The sequence below is a fragment of the Bidens hawaiensis genome, unplaced genomic scaffold (assembly GCF_021521415.1).
Source record: "Bidens hawaiensis isolate Kalapana, Puna unplaced genomic scaffold, B.hawaiensis_p1.1 tig00035531_1, whole genome shotgun sequence".
NCBI lineage: Eukaryota > Viridiplantae > Streptophyta > Magnoliopsida > Asterales > Asteraceae > Bidens > Bidens hawaiensis.
In genome coordinates this window covers 193,250-206,683 of record NW_027496188.1, presented here as the reverse complement: position 1 = coordinate 206,683, position 13,434 = coordinate 193,250, and positions in this window count along the sequence as shown.

Here is a 13,434-nt window from a genome sequence, read left to right as displayed (position 1 = left end):
CTTCGTTACAATACCAATTGGGGCAATTGATTTTTGTTCAACTAAACCTACAATTTTTGTTCAATTATTTCAAAAAAATATGGCTTCGTGTAGGATGTTTTCAACTTATATAGATATATTTAAATACCAACAATAATGATTTCTTAATTGTGTAGGATGTTTTCAACTTATTTTAGGATATTGTTAATGAGAATGCTTTATTATTTCGTTTAATATAACTACCACCTACGTAGTATATATTCAAATATCATTGTGTATGGGTACTTTAATTTTGTGCAAGAAGGATTATATGCTTATTTAGATTTTTTATTTGTGTACTATGATTAACACTTGTGTAGTATGTATTCAAATAGCATGGTGTATGGATTTATTAAAATTGTGTAGGAAAGGTTAAATGGGTTCTTTAAGTTTGTGTAGGACTTAAAGCTGTTGTGTGGTATAAGTTATTTGTTTGTGTTTTATGTAGTAACATTTTTGGAATCCTATGTATGTAGGTTGTTTACTTTGTTGTGTAGTTAGTAACTATGAAACTTTGTAGGATTGCTTTCTTAATTTTTAATGTGTAGGGAAACTTATTTTTTGTGTATGCTGTGTAGGATGATAATAATAATAATAAAAGAAAAAAAATTGAATTCAAGGAAGAGACATAAGTTTAAAACTAACTTGAATTTAGGGGAATATCGAATTTTGTTTAATAGATAAAATACAAAAATCATGACTTCAAATATGTTAATAGTATTTGATAAATAATGGTTTAAAGATAATAATATTGTTTTGCAAAGTTACCATATTTATACCTACTTAACAAAAATATAAGTATTAATAATTTACTAGTCTGCCCTTACAATTAAATAAAACAAAAAGAAAAAAACATGATTGGTTCAAAGGATTTCTCCAACTTCTCACACTAATATGATTTCTTTATTGAACTCAACCCTATATATATCTATATATATTTTTATTTAATTACTTTTTTTAGTAATAGTGATGTTAATATAATAAAAATATTGAAATGTTAAAATTATTAATAGTTAGTACTAAATTAAAATGTTAAATAAATAAATTGTATTAAATAAAAAATAAAAATAGAAAATGGAGAATGATGTGTACCCTTAGTTGAATAATGATGTTGAATGATAAAAGAAAAGATGACGTGACGCGAAAGTAACGAATGAGAGGAATGGTGTTGAGGGATATATACTACTTAGCCTAAAATAATATACATTTCTCTAAAAGTCACTAACATTAACCTTAGAGCATTCTCAATCAATTCTTCATCTCCATCTCTATAATTACACTAAAAACATCATCTTTTCTCTCTCATTTTTAATTAAATAATACTTTTTTATACTTTTATCGTTACATTTTCTCTCTCATTCACTCACAATTAACCATTTTCAAAAACATTAAAAAATTATAGAGATAAACAATATGTTTCTTCAAATTTAATCATGAACATTAACATTTTCTCTCTCCTCCTTCTCTCACAACCATTTTTAACCATCTCTAAAAAATGTAGAGCCCCCTCACATAATTTAAAGAATCCATTATAAATGCTCTTACATTGGGAGAAAATTTTGTATTTAACCATATCATCGTGCAAATCTGGCAATATTTTTGTCTAAAACACAATTTATATGACCAAATTCAAATTTCAATACTTGTTATTCTGAACTATTAGTGGCTTAAGTTCTAAAAGAAATAAATGATTTAAATTCATATTAACCTATTGAAGAAACGGGATCTACTCACTAGTAGCAGATCTACTTTCCTCGGGTTTTGATTGTACTATTTCACCGATGGTTCGTCTGGATCAATGTTCTTCCACCTACAAAACGAACAGCGCCGTTACTTACCCCTCAGAAAGGGACAGAGGGGTCCTCTCTGGGGTAACCCTCCGGCGTGAGAATAAGTATGTGTAGGAGAAGATAAAAATGTGAGAGTAAGGGAATTGGGAGAGTATTGCTTAATAGCTGAATACTGTATGTTACTCTGTATGATTATTCTGATTGTCTCTCTGTGTATGAGAAAGTAACTGACTAGGGCTGCCTGTCAGTGAATGTAATTGAATATGCTTCAATGTGAATCAATGTGTGTAACTGTCAATGATTGAGTATGAATGTGTCCATCAAAGTGGAGTTGATGCTGTATTTATAGTGCTAGGGTTTCCATTGATTAGGCTCAACCTCGTTGGTCTCCTCCAATCGCACTGCGCCACGTGTCCTCTGGGACACCTGGCGCTTTCTCGTTGGTTGTAATCACGTGGTAGCACATGTGTCATGCTGAGTTGTCGACCTTTCATTTGGCAGCTGTCAACATCAGCATATTCTCATTCCTTAAAAAGATACCTTCTGGAAGGTTGTCTGACGTGCACAATCAAGGTTGCCCTAATCCTGATTTGGATAAGGACGAGGTTGATTATGTGCATGTGTGATATGCGCCCATCCTGAGGATGCGCGAGGTCTTCTCTTTATTCTCACGCGCAGATATTTCATGCGCAGATGCGATACGCACAAGCATGTAATACGCGTCACGCGCGGATGCCCCACGCGCAGCTGCGCCATGCGCAACTGTGATATGGGTGGGCATGTATGATGCGCGAGCATGTGATATGCGCCGCGCGCGGATGCGCCACGCACGATGTGATATGCATAAGCATATATGATGCGTGAGCATGTGATACGCGCGAGCATATGTGATGCATGAGCACATGTGATGCGTGAGCATATGTGATGTTTGAGCATATGTGATATGTGCAAGCATGTGATGCTTGAGCATAAGTTTTGGCTTTGTGCTTTGATAATATCTTTGATTTCTAATGTCTTGTATATATCTTATGGGTTGACCCGCCCCGCTCGATGCTGAGGCGGGTACATACCTCTTCAAGCCCCCCCAGTCTAATGTGTGTCTTATCTCGCGCGAGCGCGGTAAGATAGATATTAGACTTACTGATTTGGTCTTTTAAAAGGGGTTTTGTCGTTTTCTTGGTTGTTTCCATCGTTGCGCGAAGTTCTATCCATTTGGTTGAAAACGAATCGTCTGTGTACGTGACGGTTGCTGACGTGGGTCAGTGATGGAGACGTGTCAGACATTTCGTGTGCTCGAGGTGCTACAGTTGCCTTTCGTGTCCCCTCACAAGCTGTCAGGGACACGTGTCGCGCTCGTGTTGGCCAAGACCTGCGAGTGGGGGCGCGTGAACTCTGGCACCCGCCGTACTTTTCTTTTCGTGTCCTCTCACACAGTTTTCAGGGACACGTGTCGCGCTCGCGTTGGCTTATACCTGCGAGTGGGGGCGCGTGAAGTCCGTTCAGCACCCAAATTTCTCTCTCCTCGGCCTATAAAAGCCAGCCCTTGGAGTTCTTTATCCTTCATCTTCTTGTTTTCTCTTCTGAGTTTTTCTTTCTTTGTCTTCTGAAATATCTGTTCTTCAGAAGTTTCCGTTGTGAGATTTGTCAGTTGTATGTCTGATAGCTCGGACTCGTCGAACCTGTCGATCACCTCAATCGTCTCCCGAAAACGCCGCGTTAAATCCGTAGTGATGTCGACGTTGAAGAAGAAAGGCAAGGGGAAGAAGGTTGCTGAGGGCTCATCGGAGGAGGTAAGGATGACCAAGGTGGTGAGGAGGTGGAATGAAATCCCCTGCAAATTGAGGCAGGCTGATCTTGACAGCCTTATCGCCTCTCAGGGCTTTCCCACCCTGTTTGGCTGCATGTTGCCTGAGGCCGGGCAATCGGCGGCGGACCCGCCTGCCGGTTATATATCCTTATATAGCCATTTTTTCACCCACTGCAACCTTCGTCTCCCGATGACCAGGTTTGTGGGTGCACTGCTGCAGTTCTATGGGATTCATATATCCCAAGTCCATCCTTTTGGACTTGTGCGCATGACTCACTTTGAGTTCATGTGCAAATCCCAGCGCGAGGAGCCTACCCCTCGGCGCTTTCAGTATTTTTATAAGGCCAAGATTCAAGACAATTGGTTCTCTTTTATTCCTCGCAGTCAGAAGGTGAAGTGCTCCACTGTTTCATTCAAGAGCTTTCATGACTGGTCTGAGAGGTTCTTCTACATTAAGGCTGGTGTGATACCCATCCGTATGACCATGCGCTCCATCTCTTCTGCGCCTGCGGATGTGGGTGTCCTCAAGAACCCAACTGGCGCCTGGGTTAAGAAGCTGTCCACTGAACCATCCCCCGCCAAGAGCATTCGTGAGGAGGCGCTGGTGGGGGTTGGTATGAGCAAGAGGTGGGCGGACAGCTCGCTTGAGCCCGTTATCCAAGTCGACGGGTTGTGTAAGTTTATTGCTTTATTTCTTTTTCTGCGCGAACATAATTCTTTTTCTGATATCACTTGACTTGTTTTTGCGCAGTCACCAAGGATTATATCCACGCCGCTTATGATGATCAAGTGGAGGGTGGCTCCGTCGCGTTTGGCGCTGGGGAGGTTGGTTTCCCAGATCGCTTCGATGACATGTTCATCCCAGTGGATATGGAATTTGACTTTGATGGCGACGCGCCTGGTAAGCCTTCGCACTTATGCTTATTCCTTTAGAATACCAAATTTTGCTAACACTTGTGTTGCATGTATTGTAGATGCGCTCGAGAACTACGAGCTGGAGCTCGCGGAGGAGGAGGAGGAGGAAGAGGAGGCGCCCCTACTAAAGCGCAAAGCTAAGGGGAAATCTGGCGCAGGGGGCAGTAAGAGACAAAAGAAAGATGACACCCCTGTCGCTCATCCCCATGCTCAAACGAAGGGACCTAAGGAAACCCAGGTGTTTACCATCAAGGGTTCTTTAGGTTCCCTGCCTGTGAAAGTGGGCAGACCTCCTGTCCACTTGAGGTATGGTGGCGTCACCTCCTCCGTTCGCGCGGCTGAAGAGAGAAGCAGTGTCGCGCCTGCGACAGGTATACTTTGCTTATCTTCATCTGATTGAATTATTATTAAACCTTTGCTCCTTTGAATGTTTGCAGGACCGGCGACGGTTGCAGATCAGCCGCAGGCGCCACAAGGTGCTGAGGCTGCGCCGGGGTCTGCTTCGAAGTCCCCCGTTCTACCATCTGAGAAGGGTAGAATGAACTTTATGGCGATGTTCGCCGCGCGAACAGAATTGCGCCAAGGTATGTTTTGCACATTTGTCTTCTGAATTTTTTCTTTTGGATCCAGTCATAAACCAATTTTCCTTGTTGATTTGTTCATAGGAGTTGTAGCTGGCGTACAAGTTGCTGGTGACACTCCTGGCGCCGTTTCCGGCGCCGCTGGTTCTGGTCCTGCTCCTGCTAGTGCTGAGTCTCCCCTTATTGGGATTACAAAGGAGCAGGAAACCGTATTGCGCGCCGAATTGGAGGCGTCGAGACCTCCCTCGCCTCCTCCTACACGCAGCCCTCCCCGCGAGACTGGTTTGGAGCCCTCCAGGTCGCAGGAGAAGAGGCCTGTTGAAGAAGATGAGGAGGCTGAGGTGGCCCAAGCTGAGGACTCCTTGGGAGACCGCGCCAGCCCTGCGATGCCACAAGTCTTCGCAGCGCATACTTCTGGTGGGGCTGGGGCTGACTTTTCTGCTTCATCCCCGCAGGTATGTTTTAATTTGTTGCTCCGCTGCGCGTACTTCCATATAAGTATGTTTTTATGACTTAGAACATTTCTTGTGTTTTGCAGGAAGGTGACCACGTTTACCGCCCGAGATGGAATATTAATGAAGAAAGTTCCTTCCAATCCATGGGCGTATGCGAGGACTTCTGGGCTCATGCCGTGCCTCCTACTGAAAGGAGGTATCAGGAGGAGCGCACCCGCGCTGACTTGCTCAACGATCACATTTTCGCTGGGTCAGCTTTCTTTGCTGCCTCCCAAGAGCTTCATCGTGATTATATTAAAGTACGCAATGCTCTTGTGGCAGCCCAGCAAGAGGCTAAGGTGGCCGCCTGGAACCTTTCTGATGCTCGCGCACGAGCTGAGAAACTCCAGGCGGAGCTCAGCGAAAACCGAGCAAGTGCCAACACCGCCTTTATTAAGCGCGGGCATGAGCTCCAAGCTGCGCGGGAGAAGCAGCAGGTGGCGGAGGCCGAAGTTGCCAAGTACGCGCGGAGAGTGCGTGTCTTGGAACAGCAGGCGGAGGCGCGTGACCAAGCTATCGTCCAGAATATCACTGAAAAATCATCACTGGAGAGCGAGGTTGCGCGCCTGAAGAAGTATTTGGCGGCCGCGCAGGCCGATAGAGATGAGGCCCTGGCGACGGCAGCGTCTAGCCATGAAGCACTTGATGCTGCGCAGGCGGAGAAAGAAGAAATTTTGGCGGCAGCAGCGTCTGATAGAGAGGAGCTAAAAAAGACCAAGGAAACTGTGGAGTTATTAAACTCCCAGGTTCCTGCCCTCGAGACGTCTGTTGCTGGCCTCGCGCAGGATCGCCAATGGCTGGTGTCACAGGGCATGACTCGTTGCGCTTTGGCGATGAAATATTCTGGCGAGTTTCAGGCCCTTGTGATGGACTGCAATGCTGCCGCGCGCTTGGTGGGTCGAGCTGAAGGGTTTACGGATGGGTACGAATATGGTATGTTGAAGAAGAACCCATCCGAGTACCCTTACAAGAGCGACGCGGCCTGCGCGGACATGGCCGCGGTGGGGGAGAAGTATATGAGTACTCCCATCCCCATCCTTATGCAGGTACCTTGACCTTAATGAGTTTTACTTGATTAATTTTCCAAGTGTTTTGTACTCAATACTTTTCTATTGATTTGCAGATTGCTGCGCTTGCTGACCAGCCCGACCTCGGCGCGCTAAAGAAGTTGCTCGATGAATGCGAGGGGGCTGGTGGCGATGATGGTGGCGCGGGGGATGTTGCCCCTGCCAGCGGTTCTGGCGCGGCGAAAGAATCTGCTTCTGACACCGTCGTGATAGAAGACTCCAATGAGGAGGAAGAACTTGACTATGGTCAGTTTGGAGATGAAGAGGAGCAGGCTGCGCCAGATGCCGAGGGCGATGATGAGGATGATGAAGAGGCTAATGTCAACGTGGAGACTTGAGAAGCCCTTCATGTTTTTATTTTTATTTGTAATTTGTAACTCATCATACTTGTAAATTTCAACGCTATGGAATGAAATTTGTTTTCCCTTTTTCACATCTTGCGCATTTCCATTCATCTCTTCATGTTTGCTTGTATAGATATAAGATATGCTTGCACGTTAAAATAAGAACAAGGTTGTAAGGAAATTATTTACTTAACCATAGTCCCATTTTGTAAGTGGTTTCGCAGTATCTTGTTTATGCTGACATGCGCGATGACTTTTCGCTACTCTTTTTTGCGCTTCGTTGTCGCGCGTTTTTTATATGAGTTTTAGGCATTACATGTCAGCATGTGTTACTCAGATATCCACTTTTATTCCGCGCGCGACCTCGACCTGAGACCTTAACAACTATGATTTGGCATGTACTTTGCCTTAGTTGTGTTTAGGGATTTTTATGGTCAGACTGCGCGGGATGTAAGATGGATGTTTGTGAGTGTTTTGAGCTAAGGCTCTTTGCTTTGGGCTAAGGCCCTGACGTTTTTAGAGTTAAGACTCGTTAACGTGTTTGAGCTAAGGCTCGTAGGTTTGGGCTAAGGCCCTGACGTTTTAGAGTTAAGACTCGTTAACGCGTTTGAGCTAAGGCTCGCGCATGTATGTTTTACTTCGTTTTATTTTGTTTTTGAAGTCAATATAGTGTTGTCATATTGCTCCAAATTAATAAATGAAGTGTGAAACATGTATGCAAAGGTAATAGAACAAATATTGAAAGATAGCGCGAATCATCATTCATGATGGCTTAAAAGCCTTGAGTACATATTTGGATTTTTACATGAAGCATTTTCTAAGCTGTGCTGCGTTCCACGCGCGCGGTATCTTTTTTCCATTCAAATCTTTTAAAGTGTACGCGCCTTTCCCCAATTCTTCTGAGATTTGATAAGGTCCTTCCCAATTGGGGGACATTTTTCCTGGGGGTATTGCGCGGCTAGCTTCATTGTTTCGAAGGACAAAATCATTTTTCTTGAAGTGGCACTCTTTAACGCGCTGATTATAATATTTTTCCATCTTTTTCTTGTATTTGGCTTCATTGATGATAGCCACTTCTCTGCGCCCTTCAAGCAAGTTGAGGTCCAATCTTCTTTCGCGCTCGTTATCAGTCTTGCTCATCATGAGTACCCTATGGGATGGGCATCCAATTTCTGCTGGGATCATAGCCTCTGTCCCATAGGTTAGGCTGAACGGGGATTCGCCATTGCTAGTTTTGCTTAATGTCCTGTGCGCCCACAGGACATTAGGTAACTCTTCGACCCAAGAATGGGATTCTCCCTCCAACCTTTTCTTCAGCCCATTTAACAAACTTTGATTTGCGCGTTCCACTTGTCCATTCCCCTGAGGGTGATAGACTGAAGTGAAAATTTGGTTAATGCGCAATTCTTTGAGCCAGCTGGAAATCTTCTTGTCAGTGAATTGCTTGCCATTGTCGCTCACAATTTCCATAGGAAGGCCAAAACGGCAAATGATGTGGCTCCAGATAAATTGCTTCATCGCCTCAGCTGTGATTTTTGCTAGTGGCTTGGCCTCAACCCATTTAGTGAAATAGTCTACCGCCACTACCAAAAATTTCACTCGCCCTTGCGCTTGCGGCAGGGGCCCACCAATATCAATGGCCCATTTGTGGAAAGGCCATGCGAAGGTCACTGGAATCAAGTTGTTCTTTGGCCGCATGGTGTTTGGTGCGTAGCTCTGACATGCCTTGCATTTTTGGATTTCTTTTAGCGCATCCAAGTACATGCCTGGCCAATAGTAGCCTGAGCTCATTGCCTTGGCAACCACCATGCGCGGGCCAGCGTGTATTCCGCAGATTCCTTCGTGAATCTCCCTAATCACATAGCTTGCTTCTTCAGCATCCAGGCATTTCATGAGCGGTCCAAGGTAAGAGCGTCGATATAATGTACCATCAAGTAGTTCATAGTTCTGCGCCTTGTGTCTTATCTTTCTCGCCTGTGCGCGATCGTCCGGTAACTTCCCCTCCTTCAGGAATTCCATTATTGGAGTTATCCAGGATGAAGGGGTTGTATGAATTACAAGGACAGATTGTGTTTGCACTGACGGGTTGCTCATCACTTCCACCCTGACATCTTTGCCAAAGTGATCAAAACTGGTTGATGCCATCTTACTCAGCGCATCTACAGATTTGTTTTCACTGCGCGGAATATGAATGATTCTGAAGCTGTCAAATTGCTCAGTGAGCTTTTTCGCCTGCTCTAGATATAGAGGCATGGTGTTCTCCTTGGCATCATAAAGGCCATTGACCTGTGCTGCTACCAAGTACGAATCAACATGGGCCTCTAGCTTCTTAACTCCAAACTTGCGCGCAATGCGCAGACCAGCCAGCAGGGCTTCATACTCTGCCTCATTGTTGGTACTCTTGAAGTCCAACCTAATAGCATAAGTATATTCATGATTATCAGGGTCCACCAGTTTGAGGCCTGCGCCGGACCCTTCGCTGTTGGAGGCTCCATCAGTGAATAGCCTCCAAACATCTTCTTCATCATTTGCTCGCGGAGGGTCTACCTCGCGCTGAGCTTCTTCAATCTTTCCCTCTGGGATTTCCGTGATGAAATCTGCCAAAACTTGACCCTTTATTGCTGGACGGGGCTTATAGGTGATCGTGTGTTCACCTAATTCCAGCGCCCACTTTGTCAGCCTTCCGGAGAGCGCGGGGCGTCGCAAGACTTGCTGGATGTTGTAACCAGTCAGAACTTCAATAGGATGACCATTGAAGTATCTATGAAGTTTGCGCGACGCGTGTGTTAGTGACAAAACTAACCTTTCCATGATGGAATAGCGCGTCTCAGGGTCTGTCAGCACCCGACTCACATAGTATATTGGCGTTTGGATCCCCTTGCGATCCACCAATAATACTGCGCCGATGGCGCGGTCTCCAGCTGACAAGTACAATGTTAGGGTTTCGCCAGGAAGTGGAGCTGTGAGCGCGGGCAGCTTTATGAGACATTCTTTTATCTCACTGAAAGCTTGCTCAGCCTCAGGCGTCCACTTGAATTGGCTCTTCTTCAAGCAATTCCTCAAAGTGTTAACGAATGGAGTAGATTTGCTGGCGTGGTTCGCTAGGAACCTGTTGATTGACACCAATCTACCATTCAGCTTCTGAACCTCTTTCATGGTGGATGGTGAAGGCATGTCAAGGATGGCTTCCACCTTTTCAGGGTTCACCTTGAAACCATCCTTAGTAACCATTACACCAAGAAATTTCCCCTCTTCCGCGCCGAAAGTACATTTGCTCGGGTTGAGCTTCATGTTAACTTCCGTTAGGCGCTGAAGAGTTTCCTCGATGTCTTTGAGCATTTGTCTCTCCTCCCTGCTCTTGATCACCAAATCATCAACGTAGACTTCTAGATTTCTTCCGATTTGTTCACTGAAAACCGAATCCATAAGTCTCTGATAGGTGGCGCCCGCATTCTTTAAACCAAAGGGCATTTTTGTGTAACAAAAAACACCCTTGTCGGTTCTGAAGGCAGTCTTGTCTTCGTCCTGTGGTGCCATTTGAATCTGGTGATAGCCTTTGTAGGCATCCAAGAAACGTTTGAGCTTGAATGGCGCCACGGAGTCCACCTTTGCGTCGATGTTTGGGAGAGGGTAACAGTCTTTCGGACATGCTTTGTTGAGGTCCTTGAAGTCAATACACATCCTCCATGACCCGTTGCTTTTCTTTACCATCACTGGATTGGCTACCCACGTCTGGTATCGGATCGGGCGGATGATGTTTGCGCGCAACAGGTCCTCAACTTGCTCATTCATGGCCCTCGCCTTTTCATCCCCCATGATTCTCTTTTTCTGAGCAATTGGCTCAACCGACTTGAACGTGTTAAGAGAATGTTGCGCCAAGTCTCGCGGGACCCCAGTCATATCGGAGTGTTGCCACGCGAAGACTGACGTGTATTTTGTGAGCAACTTTTTCATTCTCAATCTCGTTTCGTCCGAAATGGTAGCGCCAATTGTGACCGTTTGCTCTGGGAATTTTGGGTTTAAAATCCACTTCTCTGGCGCATTGTCCGCCATTGGAAGTTTCATTCTCCCTTCCCGCGGCGTACTTGTCACTGCGCACAAGTGATCGCGGTAAACAAATGTTACGCCTGTTGGTGTCGGGAACCCCAATGCGCCGTGCGCTGGCGACGGTACAGCATTAAATTGGGCAATCGTTCCCCTACCCAGGATCATATTGTGGCATGACGTGGTGGGCAAGACCAAGAAGTTGACAACTTCGGCTCGCTTGTGCTCATCATCCCCCATAGTTAGTTCAAACTGAATCTGTCCAAGGGGATGGATGATTTCGTTTGAAACACCACAGATTGGTGCGTTCACAATTTCGAGCCGCGCTTGGTCTGCCGGGTCTAACTTTCTGAAACACTGCTCATACATAATGTCAGATTCACTTCCAGTGTCCACCAGGACTTTTGACACTTCGTAATGAGCAATGTGTGTGGTGATGACGAGAGGACTGCTTATTGAAGGGCCTCCCCTGATTCTTGGGAAACGTGGATCAACTCACTGGTAGCAGATCTACTTTCCTCGGGTTTTGATTGTACTATTTCACCGATGGTTCGTCTGGATCAATGTTCTTCCACCTACAAAACGAACAGCGCCGTTACTTACCCCTCAGAAAGGGACAGAGGGGTCCTCTCTGGGGTAACCCTCCGGCGTGAGAATAAGTATGTGTAGGAGAAGATAAAAATGTGAGAGTAAGGGAATTGGGAGAGTATTGCTTAATAGCTGAATACTGTATGTTACTCTGTATGATTATTCTGATTGTCTCTCTGTGTATGAGAAAGTAACTGACTAGGGCTTGAATGTAATTGAATATGCTTCAATGTGAATCAATGTGTGTAACTGTCAATGATTGAGTATGAATGTGTCCATCAAAGTGGAGTTGATGCTGTATTTATAGTGCTAGGGTTTCCATTGATTAGGCTCAACCTCGTTGGCCTCCTCCAATCGCACTGCGCCACGTGTCCTCTGGGACACCTGGCGCTTTCTCGTTGGTTGTAATCACGTGGTAGCACATGTGTCATGCTGAGTTGTCGACCTTTCATTTGGCAGCTGTCAACATCAGCATATTCTCATTCCTTAAAAAGATACCTTCTGGAAGGTTGTCTGACGTGCACAATCAAGGTTGCCCTAATCCTGATTTGGATAAGGACGAGGTTGATTATGTGCATGTGTGATATGCGCCCATCCTGAGGATGCGCGAGGTCTTCTCTTTATTCTCACGCGCAGATATTTCATGCGCAGATGCGATACGCACAAGCATGTAATACGCGTCACGCGCGGATGCCCCACGCGCAGCTGCGCCATGCGCAACTGTGATATGGGTGGGCATGTATGATGCGCGAGCATGTGATATGCGCCGCGCGCGGATGCGCCACGCACGATGTGATATGCATAAGCATATATGATGCGTGAGCATGTGATACGCGCGAGCATATGTGATGCATGAGCACATGTGATGCGTGAGCATATGTGATGTTTGAGCATATGTGATATGTGCAAGCATGTGATGCTTGAGCATAAGTTTTGGCTTTGTGCCTTGATAATATCTTTGATTTCTAATGTCTTGTATATATCTTATGGGTTGACCCGCCCCGCTCGATGCTGAGGCGGGTACATACCTCTTCACCTATAATATGTTGTTGTGGTTATTATTATTATTATTAGACATAAGCAAATTAAAACACACTCTTTTTAAGAGTTTTATAAATCAATCAACACATGATACAACCTTGTAAACTTGTCTATAAAAAAGTCAAAATATGCTTAATTTTAATTATTAAATAATAGTTACCACATTGGCCCTCTTCACTTTGCTCAACTTTTATAATTTTTAAAAATAATTACAACTACAAACCTTGATCTTTCAGTCATATGTGATTTTTATTTTCACTTTAACCAGCTTCACTCATGATTTTTAAACGTTAATAACTATTTTATATGTTAATATTTTTTAAAAAAATTGCATTATAGAAACAAGCATATTTTTCTCTTTAATTTGAGCATGATATTATTATAATTTTTCAATTAAAAAAACATTTTACGTAGCGCCATTTGCGGCCTGGTTTTAATGGTTTTTAAATTAAAGCGTGAGCCTTTAACCCAGCTTCACTCATGATTTTTAAACGTTAATAACTATTTTATATGTTAATATTTTTTAAAAAAATTGCATCATAGAAACAAACATATTTTTCTCTTTAATTTGAGTATAATATTATTATAATTTTTCAATTAAAAAAACATTTTACGTAGCGCCATTTGCGGCCTGGTTTAAATGGTTTTTAAATTAAAGCGTGAGCCAACCGTTAGTAATGGTTTTTTGTCATCGAAAACCGAAACCGAATCTTTGAAAATTTAGAACAACTGGCCAAAAGTTAAT